This window comes from Euprymna scolopes, chromosome 45 (genome assembly GCF_053919585.1).
Source record: "Euprymna scolopes isolate OS-2025 chromosome 45, ASM5391958v1, whole genome shotgun sequence".
Classification (NCBI taxonomy): Eukaryota; Metazoa; Mollusca; class Cephalopoda; order Sepiida; family Sepiolidae; genus Euprymna; species Euprymna scolopes.
The window spans coordinates 46,285,143-46,310,150 of NC_136526.1; the positions used below are offsets into that span (position 1 = coordinate 46,285,143).

The following is a 25,008-nucleotide window of genomic DNA, read 5'->3' on the forward strand; positions in this document are numbered from 1 at the left end:
GTATGTATGTATGTATGTGTATATATATATATATGTATGTATGTATGTATGTGTATATATATATATATATGTATGTATGTATGTATGTGTATATATATATATATGTATGTATGTATGTATGTGTATATATATATATATATATGTATGTATGTATGTATATATATATATGTATGTATGTGTATATATATATATATATATGTATGTATGTGTATATATATATATATATATATATATGTATGTATGTGTATATATATATGTATATATGTATGTGTATATATATATGTATATATGTATGTGTATATATATATGTATGTATGTATGTATGTGTATATATATATGTATGTATGTATGTATGTGTATATATATATATATATGTATGTGTATATATATATGTATGTATGTATGTATGTGTATATATATATGTATGTATGTATGTATGTGTATATATATATATATATGTATGTATGTATGTGTATATATATATATATATGTATGTATGTATGTGTATATATATATGTATGTATGTGTATATATATATATGTATGTATGTATGTGTATATATATATATATATATATGTATGTATGTATGTGTATATATATATATGTATGTATGTATGTGTATATATATATATGTGTGTGTGTGTGTGTGTATCGGTATGTAAACACGCACGTATGGATGCGCATGTTTTGTGCGTTTGTACGTTTATGGATGTATGTCTGGGTATGAATATGTCTGCTTTTGTCTATTAACCTTTCATTCTCTATTATAGCGACAACTCTCTTTTCCTTTCTCTTCTCTCTCTATCATTCTTACCCCCCCCCTTTTAACTTATTTTGACACGCGACTCTTGTTGTCAACGAAAAGATTTGCAAACTTCTTTTCCTGACACGTGAAAAACAGAACCTCCCCCCCCCCATACTCACTCTGCTATACAGTCTGCTGCTCCAGTAGAATTATTTCAGACTTATATCCAGTTGTTAATCTAATTTTAAATAATCTCCAAATAGGTTGAAGGCCCTTTCGGTGGGGCATTAGAATTCGCCGACTGCCCTCCTGCAGAGGGTAAAAGTCCCTCAATGGGGGTCCTGGATATGACCTTAAACAATATCCAGTGGTGAGGGCCCCAGCTTGTGGGCTTTGGGGAGTGTGGAGCCACCCTTTAATTACCATTGCTCCCAGGTCCACTCTGACCCGGAGTGGTAGTACCTGTTAGGGTCCCAACTATGGGTTAAATAGAAACCGACGTGAAAACAACAAATATATTCTATTAAAAAAATTTTTCTTCCGAATCTTTGGATTCGGCATTAAATAACCCGAAAAGGGTTGATATGCCATAAAACAAAACCAACCAACCAACCAAATAGGTTGAAATGCATTCTTTCCATTTTTATCCTTTTTTTTTTTTTTATCCGTTGCTTTTAAAGAGCTTGTAACTTTTTATGATCTTTTTATGTTTTTTTTCTTTTGAAGAGCTCCATTTTTTGTTGTTCAATTTCTTTCATTTTTTTTCCATTTTCTTTGTGGCGTCGATGGGTTCCAGGTCACCTGAGGAAGTCTCATTGACTGAAACAAATGGCTATTTGTAGCGACCATATGTAACTGGAATCCATATTAAATAGAGAAATAGTCAAGCACCTCAGCAGAAACAACCTTCTTAGTGACACACAATATGGTTTCCGCTCTGCAAGATCTACCGCAGATGTGCTGACGGTTATATCTCACAGGATTAGTGAATCTCTTGACAAAGGCTTCCTTTCTAGGGCAATTGCTCTTGACATATCAAAGGCCTTCGGCAAGGTATGGCATAAGGGTCTACTTCACAAGATTTCCAGCTACGGTATAACTGGAAATGTTTTCTCAATCATTAAATCATTTCTCTCTGATAGGCTCATAAGAGTAGTGGTCGATGGACAAAAATCGGAGGCCTGCAATATAAATGCTGGAGTCCCTCAGGGGTAAATCCTGGGCCCAACTCTCTTCCTGATCTACATCAATGACCTCCCTAAACACATACTTAAATCATTCGTTGACATCTATGCTGATGACACGACCATCTACGGCAACACCATCAAAGGCTGTAAATGACAAAGTTCTCTCTGATTCTCTCTCCTCTGATCTCGAGCGTGTGGTTCAGTGGACGAAGACGTGGCTGGTTACCTTTAATGCATCCAAAACCAAACTCCTATCCTTACATCATTAATGCTCTGATCCCCATCTGGCATCAATTGGGATGGATGGCTCTCATCTGGATGAGGCCCCGTGTTTTGACAAGTTTCTGAGTTTGACCTTTACTCCTGATCTGAAATGGAACACGTACATCAAGTCTGTTGCCAAGGTTGCTGGAAAGATGGTGGGATCCTTCTACCGCTCCAGAAGATATCTCACTACTGATGCAATTCTCTATCTATATAAAAGCCAAGTACGTCCAAGGATGGAACACTGCTGCCATATCTGGGCAGGAGCTGCTAAAAACAGCCTATCCTGCCTTGACAGAGTACAAAATAGATTTCGTGGCTTAGTAGGGGATGCCCTTTTCTCTACCCTGCAACCTCTCTCCCACAGAAGAGATGTTGCGAGCCTATCCTTGTTTTATCGTTATTTCCATGGCAGGTGCTCGTCTGAACTCCAATCTCTGGTCCCCCCTCACCAATCTTTCACGAAAAACACCCGTCTAGCTGAATCCACTGTGAAAAATTTCCCCCACTCTATATCTGTGCCTAAATTAAAATGTAGATTCCATGAACAAAGCTTCTTTCTTAGAACTGCATGCCTGTGGAACTCTGTTCCGTCTGCCTGCTTCCCACCGGACTACAACTTGGATGTCTTCAAGTCCAACGTTAACAAATTCCTAATGAACCGCCCCCTTAAGTAAACACTTCATCAAATCTCCACACTAATGTAATGTACTTGCAATAACCCTTATCCCTGAGTGGCTTCCGGGCCTTGATAAGTGGTGATCACTGTGTAAAAAAAAAAAAAAAAAAACTGTTTACCTTCAAATTTTCCATGGACGAATTTTCTTAAAATCGTTGTTACTTATGTCATTCATTATAGTTATCTTCTCAGTGAGACACAAGGTTGGTTTTTAATCTACAGACTCCAGCTCTCCAAGAAGGGTCATTCTAAATTGGGACAAAAATAAAAATTGCCTCAATCTAGAAAGATTTTTCACTGACCAAGGAAAGAAAAAAGTAAAGTGTAGTATCAGAACAGGTACTACACTTTGAATTATTTATTTGCCAAAAAAATATAACATAGAACAAGAGCATCAAAAATGTGGGAAAGTGGGGATCATTTCACTTACCACAATACCACATTTACTCCTATTCAAAATAGTGTCAATATGTTGAAATATATATATATATATATATATATATATATATATATATAATATCTTTCATTAAATATTAAGACATTTTTAATTAAAAAATATTTTCATAATATGGCTAAAAAAAATAAAATATCAATAAATTGTCTGCCAATAATAAATTTGTTCAATGTTAGAAATCCAATCAATAAATCTTCATGCAAAATATCTGTCTGTCCCCCCTCCTCCCCCATCCACCAACAAATTCTTAAGGTTTAAGAAAAAACTTAATGGTTTTAGGTAAAATTAATACGTTTTTCATAATATGGCTAAAAAAAAAATATCAATAAATTGTCTGCTAATAATAAATTTATTTAGTGTTAGAAATGGTCCCCCCCCCTCGCCAAACTTTCACAAGAAACACTCGTCTAGCTGAAAACACTATCAATAATTCCCCCCACTCTTTATCTGTGCCTAAACCTAAACGTAGATTCCATGAACAAAGCTTCTTTCTTAGAACTGCACGCCTGTGGAATTGTCTTCCGTTTTCCTGCTTTCCGGCTGACTACAATATGGTTGTGTTCAAGTTCTAACGTAAATAAGTTCTTGATGAGCCGTTCCATATGAGTTAACAAATTTGCCGAATTTTCATTACTAATGATTACTATATTTTCCAATTTCTACTGTACACTCTTTAACCCTTATCCTTGAGTGGCCTCTTGGCCTTGATAATGTGGTGATGCCTGTGTAAAAAAAAAAAAAAAAAAAAATCCCATCGATAAAAGTTCATACAAAAATATGTCTGCCTCCACCCCTTCCACAAAAAAATCTACAGGGTTGAAGAAAAAAAAAACTTTTAACGGTTTTAAGTTAAATTTTCCCGTATCTCTAATGACATCGTTATAGATGCAAGATAACATGAAAAGAATTTATGATTTATTTATGTGTATATAAATTATTGGTGAGAGATGCAAATAATAAAAAAAATGAACATGTCCGTTATTCATAAATTTTGTTTCACAAAATTATTGGAGAGAAAGAAAAAAAACTGACGTAAACAAATCGTTGATTTTGAAATAAAAAATTTGGTATACCTATATCTTAAACACATTGTTCTCTGCAATAAGTAAAGTTCCAAATATCAGAACATTTCCTAAATAGACTTAAATTGACGCCATTTAATGAACTCATTCGATAGTTGCGTTTTTTCGGGCACTTTTATTATTAAAATCGGAATCAGGAAAAATTTTGGAATCGTCCCATCACTTATATATATATATATATAATATATTGTTATTTCCATGCAAGTGCTCGTCCGAACTCCAATCTCTGCCCCCCCCCCTCGCCAATACTTCATGATAAACACCTGTCTAGCTAAAACCACTGTCGGTAATTTCCCCCACTCTTTATCTGTGCCCAAATCAAAATGTAGATTCCATGAACATGGCTTTTTTTCTGAGAAGTGCACGCCTGTGGAATTCTCTTCCGTTTGCCTGTTTCCCACCTGACTACAACTTGGACGTCTTCAAGTCCAATATAAACAAATACCTGATCAATCGCCCCCTTAAATAAGACGCTTTATCAAATCTCCAATACCAACTAATACAACGATATTATCCCATCGATTATTGTACACAAAATAACCCTTATCCCCGAGTGGCTTACGGGCCTTGATAAGTGGTGATCACCATGTAAAAAAAAAAAAATATATATATATATTTATTTGAGTGGGCAAATACAAATCACACCCCTCTTATATATATTTTTTCTTTTCATCTTTTTTCAATGTTTTCAGTGGATTATTATCAATTAGACACTAATTGGTAATGCGGAATCTTAACTGATTCTTCTAAGGGAGGTAACTATTTTACTGAAGTAGTTGGAAGAAAAAAAATTTTTTTTTTAACAATTACTTGAATTTTTTGTTGAAGAAAAATTACAATATTGTCGTATTTTACATTTTTTTTTTTATTAATGTTATAAAACTTTTTACATCAACTTGAACATTTACTTGAAAAAAAAAAATTTTTTTGTTGAAAAGAATTCTTAGTAAAAATACATTTACTTTCCTTATGCAAATGAGTTAAGCTTCCAAATTGCCCAATTATCTACCAGATTATCCAAAAAAAATATCACAAATAATAGATTATACCAGATATCCAAAAAAATATCACAAAATACTTTGGTTTTGTTTTCCAATTTTAATAAAAATGCCATCCTCCCCTACACCTTTATCTAGGCAGTACAATGTGATGTTCTCGATGAGAGTCTATTATTTACATTGAGTTTGATGTGCCATTGCTTGTGGGGATTTTTTTACAGAGTTACTCCAAGACTCTATCATCCAGCTTCCTTTTTGCCACCACGATTAATTCAGATTCGTTTACATCTATGTGTCCATTCAGAGCCTCCTTTAACATGTTCATATCATCACAAGTGGTTACAATAAGGATCTGACTTATTATTATTATTAGTAGTAGTAGCAAAGTTTAGTATCTGCTCTGAGACTACACCACCTTTTCTCTCCTCATTTAATGGAGGAGAAATCCTTCTTGACTTGTTGTTTTTCTTACTAAATAAACACTTTAAAATAAGTTAAATCACCCACAACTTAGCAAGCTAGGTAGAAAAATCGATTTTGCCCTTTTTAAAACAGTAAATTCTTTTTAAATATTATGTGGTCTGTAGGCTCGTTTTTGAACTAAATAAACGCTTTAAAATAAGTTGAACCACTAACAACTTAGCCAGCTAGGTAGAAAAGAAATACTTAGAAAATCGATTTTACCTTTTGTAAAACAACAGTAATTAACTAAAATTATTATTAAGTAATATCATGGGGTGGGGGGTGGGGTAGTCTCTTTTAAAAACAATATCTACTTCTAGAATGGTCATAAAATGTGCATGTGCATTTTTGGTACCACGTTAATTTGTAAATACTGTTTTCATGTTCAATTCAAGTTTTCACGATATGTATTATAATTAGAGTTAGGTAGTAAGTTACGAAAATATATACGGCAATACAGCTACACAATATTCTGCGTTTCATTCTCGTGAGAATTCATCAATGTTATAATAATTATCAGTCTCAAGAGCATGGAACCAGTACAAATTGTCAACCAAAGATACATAGGTCTGTTGTCCCCTTTGAATGTTCTCAGAAAATGTGGATTATTTGGGGGGGTCGAGTTTTCATTTGCAGGATAGCTGTTGTTAAGTCTTTCTTTTAATAAAGCATTTGGAAAATTTTTATTAAATGTTTCCCTCCATTTTTCACACAGACAGAAATTTTATTCTCGGAAACGAAAATTCTCGGAAGAAATTCAGATTGTTCGTCGAATTTGAAGCAAAGTTTCTTGTCGGGAAGGAAAGTAAAAATTCCTTCTTTCGTAGAGAAATAAAAATGTCCAAATTTATTCAAACAAAAGTCAAAGAAATCTTCCCCTTTTTCCATCGTAGAAAGTTTCTCGCCCTCGGAATTAAAAGAAACAATTTCAGCCGGTGAAGAAGAAGAAGAAGAAGAAATCCCTGTGGAACCCCAAAAATTCCCGCTCAAGGGATCGACACGGATTCGGGGGTAAAAACAACCCAGGTCTGTTGTTGTCAGTCCACCAATTTCGATTGTGTGCAATTTTTTGCCTTTATTCGTAAACGAATGAATTTTAAACTTTAAATCACAGACAAAAATCGATCCGTTCCATTCACACAAAGAGAAAAATGTACTTTCTGTTTCAATAATTTCTTTAACTTTCAAAAATGGTGGCCTTCTGAGTCTTTCAAAGAAAACAAATTTACCTTTTTCCGGACACCCCCTCACGACCCCACAGACGACCAAAAGGCCAGGTGAAACCGAACACATGTCGACAGGGAAGAAAAAAGGAAAAAGGGTTCGATTCTTTTCATCGCAGAAAAGAAATTCTGTCACAACCTCTCCAAGTTCGTTCAGTTCGATCAGCGATTGATTCCCCCAATCGCAAACAAACGTGTGGTTATCGTCTTCGGTGACGTGAATCGATTCAATCCATCGTGGTTTCAATCCTGGAAGAAGATTCCATTCTTCAACTTTTTCCAATTTCTGGGCTGCTTTGTGACAAGCAGCGGAGGAAGTCATCGCTAAACGAGGAAATTAGTCTGAAAATAAAATTGAAAGAAAGTAAAGGAAAAAATGTCAAAAACATGATATATAAATGGAATGATGGGTAAAACTACAAGTATTTTAGTGGTGAATGCTCTGACGAACTGCAATCACTTGTGCCCCCACGACGTGAGCACCCTCGACAAACCCGACAGGCTGCTAAATCCCACCCCCACACAGTAGAGATCCCTAGATGTTGGTTGGTTGGTTGTTTTTGTTTTACGGCATATCAACCCTTTTCGGGTTATTTAATGCCGAATCCAAAGATTCGGAAGAAAAATTTTTTTAATAGAATATATTTGTTGTTTTCACGTCGGTTTCTATTTAACCCATAGTTGGGACCCTAACAGGTACTACCACTCTGGGTCAGAGTGGACCTGGGAGAAATGGTAATTAAAGGGTGGCTCCACACTCCTCAAAGCCCACAAGCTGGGGCCTCACCACTGGATATAGTTTAAGGTCATATCCAGGACCCCCATTTAGGGACTTTTACCCTCTACAGGGGGGCAGTCGGCGTATTCTAATACCCCACCGACAGGGAGATCCCTAGATGTAAAAGATCTTTCTACTCCAATAGTTTCTTCCCCAGAACCGCTAGACTTTGGAATTCCATTCCAGGTCCCTGCTTCCCTAACAGTACCGACGTGCAGAAGTTCAAGTGTAACGTGAACCGACATCTTGCTGCCCAAATCCTTACATAGTACCCCAGTAGTTGTTGCCCCTGATAGTAGCCCCCTACACCAAAGTGGCAATTTGCCTTGTTTGGGGTGAAAATGTAATAAAAAAAATAAAAAATAAAATTAAAAAAACTACCATGATCATCGATGTATTTTTTTTCTGCAATTTGTGTATTATTGTTCTTGAACATTTTTTTTTGGGGGGGGGGTATTTTTTAAGAACTCCTTTGGAGACAAGAAAATTTTTTTTTTAAATCTGAAAATTTCTAACAAAAAATTATGCACTAAATTAATACAATAACACAAAATAAAACATTAACTAGCGGGGTAATTCCACAGGGGACTCATTCATATGTAATATATTGATGTTGGCATTTTGTAGATGTTCAGTGTAAATGGAGATGCTCTGATGTTATTGTAGCTCTTTTGTTAAAACTGCTGTGCGAGCCTTTCCTAGTCTCACACAAACACACATTCACATTTCAAGCCATATTACTTGTCATATACATACGCACACACGTCCACACACATACATATATTCACGTTCGCATACATACACTCACATTCACGTGTATATACACACACGCTAACGTACACACATGTACTCACACACGCGTACACGTACGCACACAGATGGACGACGTCACTTCCTTTCAATGGAAATCCACACATGCGCAAAAGACCACCAGAAACAAGTATAAAAGAAAGAGCAATAAGCGGCTTCTTTCTTTTCGGCCCAGCTTTTGAGTTGGTCAGTCTACGGACCGACCGCGTGCCTCACACCACTAGCTACTATGTGGGGCAAAAAGCTAACAGACCGTACGTACACATTCTCACTCTTTCTCTCTCTACATATACAACTTGTCCCTGAGAATACCTTCGCGTAGCTTTTTTTTTTTTTTTTTTTTTTTTTACACAGTGATCACCACTTATCAAGGCCTGGAAGCCACTCAGGGATAAGGGTTATTGCAAGTACATTATGTCAGTGTGGAGATTTGATGAAGTGTTTAATTAAGGGGGCGGTTCGTTAGGAATTTGTTAACATTGGACTTGAAGACATCCAAGTTGTAGTCCGGAGGGAAGCAGGCAGAGGAACAGAGTTCCACAGGCGTGCAGTTCTAAGAAAGAAGCTTTGTTCATGGAATCCGCATTTTGATTTAGGCACAGATATAGAGTGGGGGAAATTTTTCACAGTGGATTCAGCTAGACGGGTGTTTTTCGTGAAAGATTGGCGAGGGGGAACCAGAGATTGGAGTTCAGACGAGCACCTGCCATGGAAATAACGATAAAACAAGGATAGGCTCGCAACGTCTCTTCTGTGGGAGAGAGGTTGCAGGGTAGAGAAAAGGGCATCCCCCACTAAGCCACGAAGTCTATTTTGTACTCTGTCAAGGCAGAATAGGCTGTTTTTTTTTAGCTGACTGCTACCATGGCGTACAGCTTAACCCACTATCCTTTGTCTTTGTCTACACGCTGGACTATCATTCTCATTTCTACTATATTACTCACTTCTCTTCCCACGCACGAACAAACGATAGTGAGATGAACACACATTTCGTTTTCTTTCTACACCACCAGTCCCGCAACAAACGATGGTTACACCCGCGCGGACATGAACACATGTTATATCTAAAACATTCATTCTTTCAACAGTAAATAAACGACACGTTTATCTTATTCATCAATTGAGTTTTTGTTTCCTTTTTCATTATTTTCTTGTGGCGAGTTAGGGTATTATTATATCCTAGTCTTCTACACTGCAAAAGTATTTATCTAAGTTAGCAGGGACACCCGGCATAGCCCGGTCATAAAGTATGCTTAATATGATATTCTTGCAGATTTCGTATATATTTTTATAGAGTTAATCTTCTATCAATTTTTATATATTATAAAGTTGCCATTTCAAAAATAAAAAAAATATATCCATGACTTGGGTGCATCAGCTGGAATCGAAACCGAAACCAAAACTTATGAAAAAAAAAAAAATATATATATATATATATATATAACTAGAGTTCCTTTAGCTATAATCGAAACTGAAACTTACGAAGAATTGTTGGGAAAATTATTTATTAGAGTTAATGTGCTATCAATTTTTATATATTATAAAGTTGTGATTTCAAAAATAAAACAAATATATATCCATGACTTCAGTGCTTCAGCTTGAATCAAAACCAAACTCCAGCATCTTTGTTTTATCGTTATTTCCATAGCAAGTGCTCGTCTGAGCTTCAATCTCTGGTTCCCCCCCCCCTCGCCAATCTTTCACGAAAAACACCTGTCTAGCTGAAACCACTGTCAATAATTTTCCCCACTCTTTATCTATACCTAAATCAAAACATACTCTTTATCTATACCTAAATCAAAACATAGATTACATGAATAAAGTACGCGCCTGTGGAACTCTTTTCCGTTTGCCTGTTTCCCACCTGACTACAACTTGGATGTCTTCAAGTCCAACATAAACAAATTTCTGATAAACCGCCCCCTTAAGTAAGACACTTTATCAAATCTCCATTACTAACGATTACTACAATATTATCCTATTGATTACTGTACACGCAATAACCCTTATCCCCGAGTGGCTTCTCTGCCTTGATAAGTGGTGGTGACTACCATGTAAAAAAAAGAAATTATGAAAAAATATATATAACTAGAGTTATTTCAGCTGAAACCAAAACCAAAACTCATGAAGAATTCTTGATAAAATTATTCATTACAAGAAATGGAAGTCCATAACAATTTAATGACAGTCACTCGGATGTAAGCGTGACACAAAAAATAAATAACACATGTGTTATCCTATTATCTGAATATTTATTTAATAAAAATAAAATTAAGGAAATTTTGACACGAATGAAAGTTTTCATCATATGAAAATGTATGACTTTTAAAATTTGTAAATAGTTTGGAACAAGCATTATCGAAATGTATGTGATTTTTCTTTTCTTTTCTTTTTTTACAAAAACGAGGTTTTCTTAATTTTATTTTAATTTCAATAAATGTTCGGATAATTAATGTGTTCATTAATTGTGTTATTAGAATTTTCTTCAATAGATGTTCGGGTATTTTTACTTTTAGAAAACGAATTTTTCTTAAATGTTATTTTAATTCAGAAAAAGTTCAGATAATTAATGCCTAATTATGCGGTATTATATTAATTAAGTGCATTGGTTTTGTTTTTATCCAAACTTAACGCGAAACTGACTTTTCGGATTAGGGTGATTTTGAATTGTCTCCCCTTCGAAGGAGTTCTTAAAAAATGAAAACACAAAAAATTGCTCAAAAACCAGTAATGCACAAGTGCCTTTTCTTTTTACTCCATGTTATCCAAAACAAGATATATTACCGCTTGAACATAAAGGGCTAGTATATGCAATCATGTCTACACTATGTAGGGAGTTGAGCAGCAAGATATTTGTTCACATTACATTTAAACTTCTACATGTTACCAATCATGGAAGCAGGTAAGAAGGAGGAAATTAATGGAGCAGTCTGTGGAAAAAAAAACAAAAAAAACTGAAGAGTGAGGGAGTGGGATTTTGCTGCTTGTTGGATTAGTCACAAGCATGCACGTTGGGGGAGCATAATACAATTTTTTAGACACAAATTAGAGATTATTTTTATCTTTTTTTTGTAACAGGCCAAAATTTTGAAATTTTCGAATTAATGTTTTTTTTTTGTTGTTGGTGAGAAAGTTTTTGTAATACATTTACTGAATTAAAATAAATATATGAGTTGTTTTCAATAAGTTTCCAGATTATTTTGGTACAAGAATTTAAAATTGCCGTAGACCCTTGAAAATTAAGTATGTTATTGCTGTACATCTTATGAGATGACTGACCAATTTTTATGATATTACGTTTAAATGAACAGCTACAGTAGGAATTGGAATACACCCTACTAAAGCCTGATTCTCACAGCGGGTGAATTTCAAAAATGCAATCTTGCCGTGAGGACACTTTCGAAGAACGACATGCGATAAAAATTCTGTTTTAAAACTGGAAAAAATGCCACAGAAACATATGGAATGCTCCAAACTGCTGTTGGATCAACTTGCATGAATCGAGCATCAGTTTCTGAGTGGCATAAGAGATTCAAGGAAGGCAGAGAGTCGTTAAGGGTTGATGAGAAGTGTGGACGGAATAAGGAAGTCAGAACACGAGAGTTGATTAGCCAAATAAAGAATTTCATGGATAAGGACCGTCGTGATTCTACAGAGACAATAAGTGCACAGTTTGATTAATGCAATTATTCGCAAGGAACAGAAGATTTTTTTTTTTTTTTTTTTTACACAGTGATCACCACTTATCAAGGCCCGGAAGCCACTCAGGGATAAGGGTTATTGCAAGTACATTACGTTAGTGTGGAGATTTGATGAAGTGTTTAATTAGGGGGGGGCGGTTCATTAGGAATTTGTTAACATTGGACTTGAAGACATCCAAGTTGTAGTCTGGAGGGAAGCAGGCAGACGGAACAGAGTTCCACAGGCGTGCAGTTCTAAGAAAGAAGCTTTGTTCATGGAATCCGCGTTTTGATTTAGGCACAGATATAGAGTGGGGGAAATTTTTCACAGTGGATTCAGCTAGACGGGTGTTTTTCGTGAAAGATTGGCGAGGGGGGACCAGGGATTGGAGTTCAGACGAGCACCTGCCATGGAAATAACGATAAAACAAGGATAGGCTCGCAACGTCTCTTCTGTGGGAGAGAGGTTGCAGGGTAGAGAAAAGGGCATCCCCCACTAAACCACGAAGTCTATTTTGTACTCTGTCAAGGCAGGATAGGCTGTTTTTTGCACAGAAGTTTAGCCCAAGGGTTCTCAGAGAAGATCAGAAAGAAAGACATTGTTATGACAGCAGAGAGATGGTCAAGCTGATTAATTCAAGTTGTTGGAACGGTACAACAAGTGCATTGCAGCCGGAGGAGATTACTGTGACGGGGCACTAGAGTTTCATGCGTGTACTATTAATAAGTGCTCACACAAAAAACATCTGGACACTTATTTAAGGCAGCTTGTAAGAAAGTTCTAAAATAGTTTTCTGCCCCTGATGTACGCTCTCCAAATATCTTAACTCAAAACCAAAAAAGTTGCACCTTCACACTAGTCCGCAACTTTTTTGTTTTCATTTTTAAGAGCAAAGAACAGGTTCAAGTGTCAATACTTGTTGCACGTCTGCATATATATTGTTTTGATCTACAGCCATCAAGTAAAACATGTTTTTCCTCTCGTCTAAGTTAGATGATACAAAGTATCTGTCAGCATGATTTAGCTTTTATAGTGAATACCCTAATGCCAGACTCTGTCAAAAGCTTTAGATATATCTAGTGCTACTACCCCACCCTCCCCTGCTTTATCATGTGCACGATATTTACGACCAGATTAATCACGGTCTTAAATTTAAGAGGTAGAATTTCAGCACATAGTTATCGAAAGTTTTAAAAATAAAACATGTGCAATAGAAATACACCAAATATCGCAATTTCAGAGAGGACATGTATTATGGAAAAAAGAAAAAGGATTATTCATATTTTATTTGTTACGAAAATATTGGAATTTTAAATTTCGTAACAAAAATTTTTACAAATGTTTTCTTAAAACAAAAGGGAAAAAGTCACACACATTCCATTCATTTAAGTGGTGTCCTGCCTGGTACAAATATTGACGGCTATGGCTCTTCATCTATCATTCTTCCTAGAGGATGAATTCATTTTTGATGTTGGCCAGGTATTCAGACTGTCAACGTATGTTTCTTGCTGTTGTCCTCTGCTTCTTCTACCCATGACCTTTACCATCAAGCTAAGCTGTTCTATTCCGCTTTTTCTGTAGACATGGCCCATGAATCTCATTCATCTTTTTCGGACAGTTCTCCTTAGAGACTTTTCTGTGGTTGCCATTTCTAATACCTCCTGGTTTGTTTTCTTTTCTATCCAAAATATCTTCAAAATCCTCCTCAAAAACAAAGTTTCAGTTGCCTCTAGTTTTTTCCTCATGATGTCGGTGATTCTCAAGCACTCACAACCGTATAATAGAACAGACCATACATACGTTCAGAGTATTCTGAATTTGATGTCTATTTTCATGTTTCTGTTGTTCATGATTGATGACAATCTCTTCTTTTTTTTTTTTTTTTTTACATGGAGTTCACCACTTATCAAGGCCCAATGGCCACTCGGGGATAAGGGTTATTGTGTGAACAGTAATCAAAGGGATAGTGTAACAATAGTATTGGAGAATTAATAAGGTGTGATTACTTGGGGGGGGGCGGTTCATCAGGAATTTGTTTGTGTTGGACTTGAAGACATCCAGGTTGAAGTCGGGAGGGAAACAGGCTAGCGGAACAGAGTTCCACAGGCGTGCAGTTCTAAGAAAGAAGCTTTGTTCGTGGAATCTACGTTTTGATTTAAGCACATATAAGGAGTGGGGAAAATTATTGACGGTGGTTTCAGCTAGTCGGGTGTTTTTTGAAAAAGATTGGCGAGGGGGGACCAGAGAATGGAGCTCAGACGAGCACTTTCCATGGAAATAACAATAGAACAAAGACAGGCTCGCTACGTCTTTTCTGTGGGAAAGAGGTTGCAGGGAAGAGAAAAGGGCATCCCCCACCAAGCCACAAAGTCTATTTTGTACTCTGTCAAGGCAGGATAGGCTGTTTTTAGCAGCAGTACTCCATCTTTGGACGGTAACTTTGGCTACAGCTATGCGACTTTGTATTTCAGTTATGCACCTTCCATCAGATGTGATCCAGTATCTCAGAATATTTGAATTTATCAACTTGTTTAACTGGTACATTGTAGCCAGTATGTTGAAGCTTAGGTGTTCTTGGATACTGTCATGCTTACCGTTTTTTAAATGTTTAAAGCAAGTCCGTTACTTTCACTTGCTTCCACCACAGTGTCCATCATGTGTTGGAGGGTCTCTTCAGATTCTATTAATATAGTGTCGTTTGCATACCAAAGATGGTCAATGTTGTGTCCACCCAAACTTACACCTTTGATACGTATCACATAGATATATGTGTATATTGATACCTCGGTTGTCCATCGTTTTTGTGGTCGAACAACTCTGTGTTCAAACCAAAAGTTAGATTTTCTTGTCTTGGTAGTCGAACGAAATTTTGGAGTTCAAACCGCCGGCTTTGCTTTGAATGTAAACAAGCAGTGGTGTTCCTCAATGGAATGTTGTAATTCATACTGGTCGTGATACTTTTGAAATGTGACGACCCAAAGCACACTCTGCTCCTTCTACCCATGATCTTTCCCGTTATTCCTCACTGATTGTCGGAGAGTAGTTTGATGACAATCGGGTGCCATCTATCTATCATGGTAATCTTTTCTAAGTGAGATGTTCTGATTCAGAACCCTATCATGGTATTTTTTTAATAAAAAGTTTGATGCATTGACACAGCTTTCTTTGCAGTAGTACAGACGGTAGGTTGCAGTTTCTTTCTGTCCGAGCAATGCACACACTGGGTGATTGACCTGACCATTTTACCCAGAGGTATCTTCTGTCGAAATACGAAACCATGAACAGAATTATTTCTGTTTGCATCTGTATGACATCAGTCATCTGCTTTCCATGACCGCACATTACCCTGATCGAGGGGCTAAGTGGATTCTCAGCGACGCCCGAAAGATTTCCCACAGACTAACGGAGAGAAGGAGAGCTCTTCCTATTCCTTTTACAGTAGTGCAAAATAAAAAAAACACCTTTCTAAAAAAAAAACAAAAAAAAATTTTCTCAAAAAAAAAGAAATCTTTCTAAAAAAAATCTTTCTCAAAAAAAAGAAATCTTCCTAAAAAAATCTTCCTAAAAAAAAATCTTTCTAAAAAAATTAAAAAAAAATTTTTCTCAAAAAAAAGAAATCTTTCTAAAACTAAAAAATCTTTCTCAAAAAAAAAAAAAACAAATCTTTCTCAAAAAAATATCTTTCTCAAAAAACAAAAAATCTTCCTAAAAAAAATTAAAAATCTTTCTAAAAAAAAAATCTTTCTAAAAAAACAAAAAAAAATTTTCTAAAAAAAAACAAAAAAATCCTTCTTAAAAATAACAAAAAAAAATCCTTGAAAAAAACCATCTTTCGAAAAAAACAAAATCTTTCGAAAAACAAAATCTTTAAAAAACAAAATCTTTCTAAAAAAAAAAAAATCTTTCTAAAAAAAAGTTTCTAAAAAAAAACAAAAAATCTTTCAAAAAACAAAAAAAATTTCTAAAAAAAAAAATCCTTCTAAAAATAAAAAAAATAAAAATGATTTTCTTAATTTTATTTTAATTCAATAAATGTTCAAATGATTAATGTTTTATTTTATGTTATTGTATTATTGTTGGTTTCAAAAGTTGTCATAACCAAGGATGATAGTGAGGAGAAGCTACCTCTCCCTAAAAAATCCCCTCATGGTGTGCGTCTCAATTAGCCTCTGACAACCAAGTCAAGCTCCTGGCCTTCTTATGTAGTTTAGCTACTAAGCCGTCGGAAATTGTTCATACTAACTGGAAAAAGAGGCGAAGGTGGCACTGAGGCTCGTCAACTTTGCATGGTAGCTCACCTAGGAGAACCTCCACTGCCCCCCGCCGCCTTGTGCGGCACGGGCGACAAGATCAAAGTGTAGTATCTGTTCCGGCAGATACTGCAAGCTATGACTAGCTATGACTAGCTATGACTAGCAAAGACGAGATGTGGGGGCAACCCCACATGCCTGACCATTAACCAGCTCCCATTTCCCACCTCTCGGGAGCTGGTCCCCTTTTTCCCTTCCCCCTCCCTTCACTCCTCACATTAAAAATCGGCCTTGTGCCTAATTTGCTCGGTGGGGGAGCAAATAAACACCATCTGTTCCGGCAGATGCTGCACTTAAGATGATTTGTACCAGTCAATGGAGGGGAGGCCCTCTATACTGGGGCAATTATTATTTTTGGTAACCAGAGTGCCCCCTTTTTGCCTACTTTTAGGGGAGCTGGTTTTTACCTCACATTAAAAACGGCCTTGTGCCTAATTTGCTCAGTGGGGGAGCAAATAAATACCATCTGTTCCGGCAGATACTGCAAGCAAAGACCATATGTGGGGGCGACCCCACATATAAGACCTTGGTCAATGTAGGGGCAACCCTTCATACCAATTGTCACTATCCATCTCCCCTACTCCCCGGGGAGTTGGTCCCCATTTCCCCTTCACTCCTCACATTAAAAATCGGCCTTGTGCCTAATTTGCTCGGTGGGGGAGCAAATAAATACCATCTGTTCCGGCAGATGCTGCAAGCAAAGACTAGCTATGACTAGCAAAGACCATATGTGGGGGTAACCCCACATATCTGAACTTGGTCAATGTAGGGATCACCCTACAGACCACAGTTACTATCCAGCTCCCATTTCCCACCTCTCGGGAGCTGGATCCCACTTTCCCTCCCCCCTCCCTCTCTCTCCACATTAAAAAACGGCCTTGTGCCTAATTTGCTCAGTGGGGAAGCAAATAAACCAACACTGCCCCCGCCGCCTTGTGCAGCATGGGCGACAAGATCAAAGTGTAGTATCTATTCTGGCAGATACTGCAAGCAAAGACCATATGTGGGAGCAATCCCACATATAAGGCCTTGGTCAATGTAGGGGCAACCCTTCATACCAATTGTCACTATCCAGCTCCCATTTCCCACCCATCGGGAGCTGGTCCCCTTTTCCCTCCCCCTCCCTCTCTCTCCACATTAAAAAACGGCCTTGTGCCTAATTTGCTCAGTGGGGAAGCAAATAAATACACACTGCCTTGCGGGATTACCTCATCAGGAGAAAGGCTAAGGGAGTAAATAGAAAATCTGGAGATGAAGTCCCTAAGGTGGCCTGACTTTATATTGTCATCACTGGCAAATCCTGCGGCACAGTTAGAGCCAAGCTGCATTGACTGATTATATGCATTAGTTATTAGAGGAAGTGTTTTCTATGGTGAGAGAGATTTAATCTGTGTCTAAAATTAAATTACGTTTTTTTAATAGGAGTTTATTTATGAATGGCGATAAATTATAGAAACCTTCACGTTGTTTAATTGTGCTTGAATTTGCAATTTTTTTTTTTTTTTAATTCGATTTTCACCCCAAACAAGGCACAGTGCCACTTTGAAGTAGGGGGCTACTATCGGGGACATAAGTTGCGGGGGTATTATGAGAGGAGATGAGTAGCAAGATGTCTGTTCACATTAGACTTGAACTTCTGCATGTCAGTACAGTTGGGAAAGCAGAATCCCAGAAGAGTGTTCCAAAGTCTAGCAGTTCTGGGGAAGAAACTATTGAAGTAGAATGCTTTCTTACACCTATGGATCTCTACTTTGAAGGGGTGGGATTTAGTTGTTTGTCATGTTTGTCGGGGGGTATGCACGTCGAGGGGATACAAGTGCTGTAGTTTGTCGGAGCATTCACCAATAAAGTACTTGTAGAACAGACAGAGGGATGCAACGTTTCGTCGATGGGACAGAGGCTGAAGCTTAGATGCCAGTTTAGGGCCTATCAGATTTGCGACTCTCTTTTGAAACTTGTCAAGGTGCGAGAGACTAGTAGACGATGCACCAGCCCAAATATGACAGCAATACTCCATACATGGGCGAATGGTTGCCTTATAGAGGTTCAGGATACTTTCGGGTGTTAGTAGTTTTCTAGCAATGCCCTCGATGTAATTGTTCCAACTCATGTTTCCTGTGAATGTTAGGCCAAGGAGCTTGAAATTAATATACAAGGTTGAGAAACTGGCACAGTCTATCCTTCTCTCAAGGGTAGATGGGACTCTCTTAAGCCATGGTTGGCAACCCATCTAGTGATGGTGTCACGATAAAAAGTACCCTTGATAGCCCTGGCGAAACATCAAGTATTCAGCTACCGACAAGATTTCAATTACACTAGAAACTCATGTAGTGAGTTCAATCTTGGCTGCGGCTGCACTGGATGGATGGAAAACAAAATGGCCACCGAATTTGACCTGATGTCGTGTTTATCTATTAATGAAACTAGAGTTTTAACTCGAAATTATTCCTCATTTTATAATATTTATTAATAATATAAATTAAAAATATTTGACAAAAACAATGTCAAATATATGCGCGCTTGCGTGGACAAAAATGGCCACTACTGATAAAATAAGGAATTACATTGCTTTGTATCAAGAAAACTACTTTTTTGCAGCAAAGTTTATTGCAGTATTTGTTTTCAGTATGTAGCGACCGCTATATACAGCTGGGACCAATCTGCGGCAGAAACATTTTCGTATTAATCACCACTTTTAACGGCCACATGTATCAGAACACGTAGGCACACAACGTTGTGATTTGACCACCCACACACATGCAACAAAGGAACTACGTTATGTTTCTCTGCGTAGTAATACAGCAAACAGGCTGGAGCATTCGAGAACATCGTTATATAAAGATTTGCCGTAAAAATGAAATCAGTTCATTTCAGTTTTTATGCTAGTTTCTCTCATCTTTCTCAAGATTGGATGTCAATGAAACTCCACCACTGAGAGGCGTTAAAATCCCCAGTCTTGAATTTTTTTTTTTTATTACATTTTCACCCCAAACAAGGCACATTGCCACTTTTTTTTTTTTTTTTACAGTGATCACCACTTATCAAGGCCCGGAAGCCACTCAGGGATAAGGGTTATTGCAAGTACATTACGTTAGTGTGGAGATTTGATGAAGTGTTTACTTAAGGGGGCAGTTCATTAGGAATTTGTTAACGTTGGACTTGAACACATCCAAGTTGTAGTCCGGTGGGAAGCAGGCAGACGGAACAGAGTTCCACAGGCGTGCAGTTCTAAGAAAGAAGCTTTGTTCATGGAATCCGCGTTTTGATTTAGGCACAGATATAGAGTGGGGGAAATTTTTCACAGTGGATTCAGCTAGACGGGTGTTTTTCGTGAAAGATTGGCGAGGGGGGACCAGAGATTGGAGTTCAGACGAGCACCTGCCATGGAAATAATGATAAAACAAGGATAGGCTCGCAACGTCTCTTCTGTGGGAGAGAGGTTGCAGGGTAGAGAAAAGGGCATCCCCCACTAAGCCACGAAATCTATTTTGTACTCTGTCAAGGCAGGATAGGCTGTCTTTAGCAGCTCCTGCCCAGATATGGCAACAGTATTCCATCCTTGGTGTAAGAGACTACTATCAGATACATAAGCTACTGGGATACTATGTAGGGAGTTGGGCAGCAAGATGTCGGTTCACGTTACACTTGAACTTCTGCATGTCAGTACAGTTGGGGAAGCAAGGACCCGGAATGGAATTCCAAAGTCTAGCGGTTCTGGGGAAGAAACTACTGGAGTAGAAAGCTCTCTTAAATCTAGGGATCTCTACTGTGCCAGGGTGGGATTTTGCTGCTTGCCGGGTTTGTCGAGGATATTTACGTTGCGAGGGCACAAGTGCTTGCAGTTCATCAGAACATTCACTGTTAAAGCACTTGTAAAACAGGCAGAGGGATGCAACATTTTGTCGGTGGGACAGAGGCTGAAGCTTAGATGACAGTTGAGGACCTATTAAGTTGGAGACTCTCTTTTGGACCTTGTCTAGGAGCGAGAGACTAGTAGCAGATGCACCAGCCCAAATATGACAACATTTGCAGGCCATCCATATTTACCTTAATTCTCATCATGGAAAATTATCATTATTCTTTTTTTAAACAATGTTATTTCGAACAACTGTTTTTTTTCTGATACACCTAGTGCCTTGGTGAAAACCTTCTATTAATTGGCGATCTGATTAAATTTACCTTTAATGGTCCCTCGGATACTCTACTACTTTTGACTTCAAGTGATTCCTGCATCTGCAACCCTTCCCTTGTCCTAAAAATTGATAGATCTCAATTATGAATTGGTGGACGCCAACTCACACTCTTACAAATTAGTGACTCCTGGCCAGAGTTCCTATGAGCGGTAACATCTACCATGTGAGTTACTGCAAGTGGTGATCTTGCCACGAGTACTATAAGTGGTGACCCCGACTACAACCTCTGCACATCCCGTTACAACTCCACGATCAGTTCCTACGACTGGTAAATATTCCATGGCTCCTATAAGTATATCCGAAAACCTGCAAAAAAGTTGTGATTTTAAAAGTGATTGCTGAGTAAGAATTCACCAAAAATACTTTTAATGCCTAAAAAGGTTTCTGTACTTATAAAAAAAAAAAAAAAAAAAAAAAAAAAAATGCGCTTCTACAGAATTGGGACGAGATTATCTGAAATCGTAATAGTAAATATAACATGAAAACAATGGTATCTACGTATTCCTCGTATTTTTAAGATGATTACATCCAAAAAAAATTACGAAAATCGATAAGTTTTAAAGAAAATAAAAAAATAGAATTTGAAGAAAACGATCGTAAAACCCAGGAGATTTCAACAGGGAGGTAATTTTCCGTTCGAATTAAATAAAAATAGCGGTAATTTCTCACTTGCTAACACCATCAAAATTGTTTTGTTTAATAATTCGGTACTTGTACAGTTTAATCAAGACATTAAAAAAATGAAAATATCGAAGAAAGTTTAAATTGTACGTATCCGTTATGGAATGAAGTTCTCTGAAAAAAAAAAAATTTCACTTAATTTCATCAAGTAGTTTTTTTTTTTACAGCGAAAAAAAAACAAAAAAAAAACAATTTTTTATGATACCGAGCAAAAGGTTCGATTTTTAGGAAGAAAAGCTAGTATTAAAGATGGGGAGGGAGTGTTGGCGCTTTAAATTGAGTTATTTCCCCGTGGCGTTTCTAAAATCCAAACAAAATTTACAAAAAATCCAAGATGACGACCTTCAACGTGCTGTCATAAAACCGCGTTTTTTTTCCGCTGTAAAACAAAACTACCAGATCAAATTAAGTGAATTTTTTTTTTTTTTTGAGATCTTCAGCTCAGAAGAACGGATACGTAAAATATAACCTTTTTCATTACTTTTTCATTTTTTTAATGTTTTTTTGTTTTTTTTTTGTTTTTTTTACACGGTGGTCACCACTTATCAAGGCCCGGAAGCCACTCAGGGATAAGGGTTATTGCAAGTACAGTACGTTAGTGTGGAGATTTAATGAAGTGTTTACTTAAGGGTACAGTTCACCAGGAATTTGTTAACGTTGGACTTGAACACATCCAGGTTGTAGTCCGGTGGGAAGCAGGCAGACGGAACAGAGTTCCACAGGCGTGCAGTTCTAAGAAAGAAGCTTTGTTCATGGAATCTACGTTTTGATTTAGGCACAGATAAAGAGTGGGGAAAATTTTTCACAGTGAATTCAGCTAGACGGGTGTTTTTCGTGAAAGGTTGGCGAGGGAGGGGGACCAGAGATTGGAGTTCAGACGAGCACCTGCCATGGAAATAATGATAAAACAAGGATAGGCTCGCAACGTCTCTTCTGTGGGAGAGAGGTTGCAGGGTAGAGAAAAGGACATCCCCCATTAAGCCACGAAGTCTATTTTGTACTCTGTCAAGGCAGGATAGGCTGTTTTTAGCAGCTCCTGCCCAGATATGGCAGCAGTATTCCATCCTTGGGCGTCTTTGTTAAACTGTACAAGCACCAATAATTCCGTAATATTCAGGCAATTTTTACTGCATAATTTGGAAGCTACCATTGTAACCTATTGGAATTGACAAAAAAAAAACATCAATTGAAACCATTGTTTTTTTATCGCACAAGTCCATTTATCGACTACAAAATCTCGCCCCAATTCTGTAGAAGCACCAAAAATACAAAAAAAAAAATCTTTATTGATTTACGTACTCATGGGACGAAGAGGTCACATTTCAAAAATCACGTAAATTGATCAAGTAGTTTTTTTTGGTTTTTTTTGCTAAGAAAATAAAAATTTACGATTTTTAACGATTTAAAACTTTTGCACTTCTACACTATTAGGACGAAATTTCAGAAATCTTGATACAGAATTTCACATGAAAACAATGGTTTCTACGTATTCCTCGTATTTTTAAGATGATTATATTAAAAAAAAAAAACGAAAATCGATAAGTTAGAAAATTATTTATCAAAGAAAATGAAAAAAAAAAATAGAATTTGAAGAAAACGATCGTATTTGCTGAAGCAAGACACAGGAAAGTTCAAAAAGAAGGCAATTTTTCGTTTCAATTTATTTTATAAAAACAAGATTGCCGCAATTATTTACCTGCTAACATGATTAAAGTTGGGGTTTTTTTTTGGTTTTTTTTAATAATTCAATAATATTCAGGCAATTTCGATTGCATAATTTGGTACATTGTAATTTATTAGAATTGACAAAAAAAAAAAAAAAGAACACTGAAGAAATCAGTTTTTTTTTTAATCTGAAATCTTGACTACAACATTTTGTTCTGATAGTGTAGAAGCGCCAAAAAAAAAAAAAATTGTTTACACAAATTGAATTGTCGCCTTTAAAAAAAAATGGCGGCCCCGGACATTGTTTTGCTTTTCCATAAAATTTGATTTATTTAGTATGATTCTTGCAAACTAAATACAATAAAGAGATTATCTTATTTGCATATTACATTGAAAAAAATCGCAGGGTCCACGTTCCCGTGAAGTGCCCCCCCCCCCATGTTAAGAACGGCTTTCTAAAGCCGTTCTTAACATGGGAGATTGTGGGTGTTTATACTACGCCGGGGCCGGGGCTCGTCGTAATTAGTTCTTTCCGGAAGTAATCATTATCTAGTTTATTTATTTATTTGTTATTTATTTCATACTTCGGTCATAGTTTAAAATACTGATTTATCCCTCTAATTCTGATAACAGGTGCCCGAAAAAAATGGCGTCTCCATTTTCGGCGATAAACTGTGTAGTAGTACCGTGTTTTCGTCCGCCATGGTTAAATACGATGAAATAAAGAAGGAAGACAACTCAATGCAAAGTTGAGATATGAAAAATCAGCCTTATACGTTCAATGCAGTTTAGTAGCAAAATCGCGGAAAATTGTCAATTTGGATTTTCTTAGTTTTAAATAAAAGAAAAAATACTTGATCGATTTACGTAATTTTTGGAATGTGATTTCTGCGTTCTATAGCAAGTACGTATATCATAAAGATTTTTCGTGTATTTTCTTTACTTTTTAATTGCGGACAGAAGTGCCAGTTTGAATAAGCACACGCACAAAATGTATACAAACCTATTTCATATTCGGTGTGTGACGGGAAAAATTATGGAGAATAAAAACTACGCCATAAAATTTGACAAGACGAAAAACTTTTTTTTTTCGTTTTTTTTTTTTTTTTTTTATTTCACTTGTTTTTTTACCCGCTTTTACTCTGCCAAGGTTGAACCAATGGCAACGAATTTAAAAATAACCGCAAATATGTCGCCTTATTTGGTTACACAACAACAACAACACAAAAAGAAAGAAACAAAACGAAACGTGTTGCAAATAAATAAATGGCGGAGGTTAACATTCCTAGCACTTTTCAAAAATCCCTAAAAAAACATGGCGGACGACCTACATGCATGGACACTGAAAGTAATTAACGCTCCCTTGGACACGTGACCAGAAGTTAGGGGCATATGTTTATTGTTTTGACTTTTATATACGTGAATGAACGAATAGTGGTGCGGAAAGAGAAACCGGGTTTGTATTACTGTACACAAAGATTCGAAAAAGTTGTCAAAAAACAAATAAATGTTATCGAAGGCAAGATAAGTTACTTTTCTACCTAACTAGATAAGTTTTTAGTGTTTTTATTTAATGTAATATGTTTATTCAGCTCGAAAGACATAGTGTTTACCGATGTATTGGAAAGTTAAAAATGTCGCCCGACTATCTCTTTCACACGGTAAGATTGGAAAAAGGAGTTAAAAATAAAAACTAGACAAAATACTGTTAGAAAATCACTCTATATATGTTACCGTGACATAGGCTGACATATATTCGGTGGGGTTTTAACAGTATTTTGTATATTTTTTTCCTT

General features: G+C 36.7%; 1 protein-coding gene and 2 long non-coding RNA genes across 3 annotated transcripts in view; 2 read left to right on the forward strand and 1 right to left on the reverse strand.

The window, feature by feature from the left end:
• LOC145269518 (uncharacterized) overlaps window positions 1-25,008 on the forward strand; it is a 101,584-nt gene that overhangs the window by 5,706 nt on the left and 70,870 nt on the right. The gene's annotated exons all lie outside the window — the stretch shown is intronic.
• LOC145269519 (uncharacterized) overlaps window positions 1-25,008 on the forward strand; it is a 49,839-nt gene that overhangs the window by 4,289 nt on the left and 20,542 nt on the right. The gene's annotated exons all lie outside the window — the stretch shown is intronic.
• LOC145269520 (uncharacterized) lies at window positions 5,495-24,443 on the reverse strand. Its single transcript, XR_013865077.1, has 2 exons — window positions 24,216-24,443; window positions 5,495-7,436 (listed from the first exon to the last, which is right to left on the reverse strand). It is a non-coding gene; the product is annotated as an uncharacterized LOC145269520 (long non-coding RNA).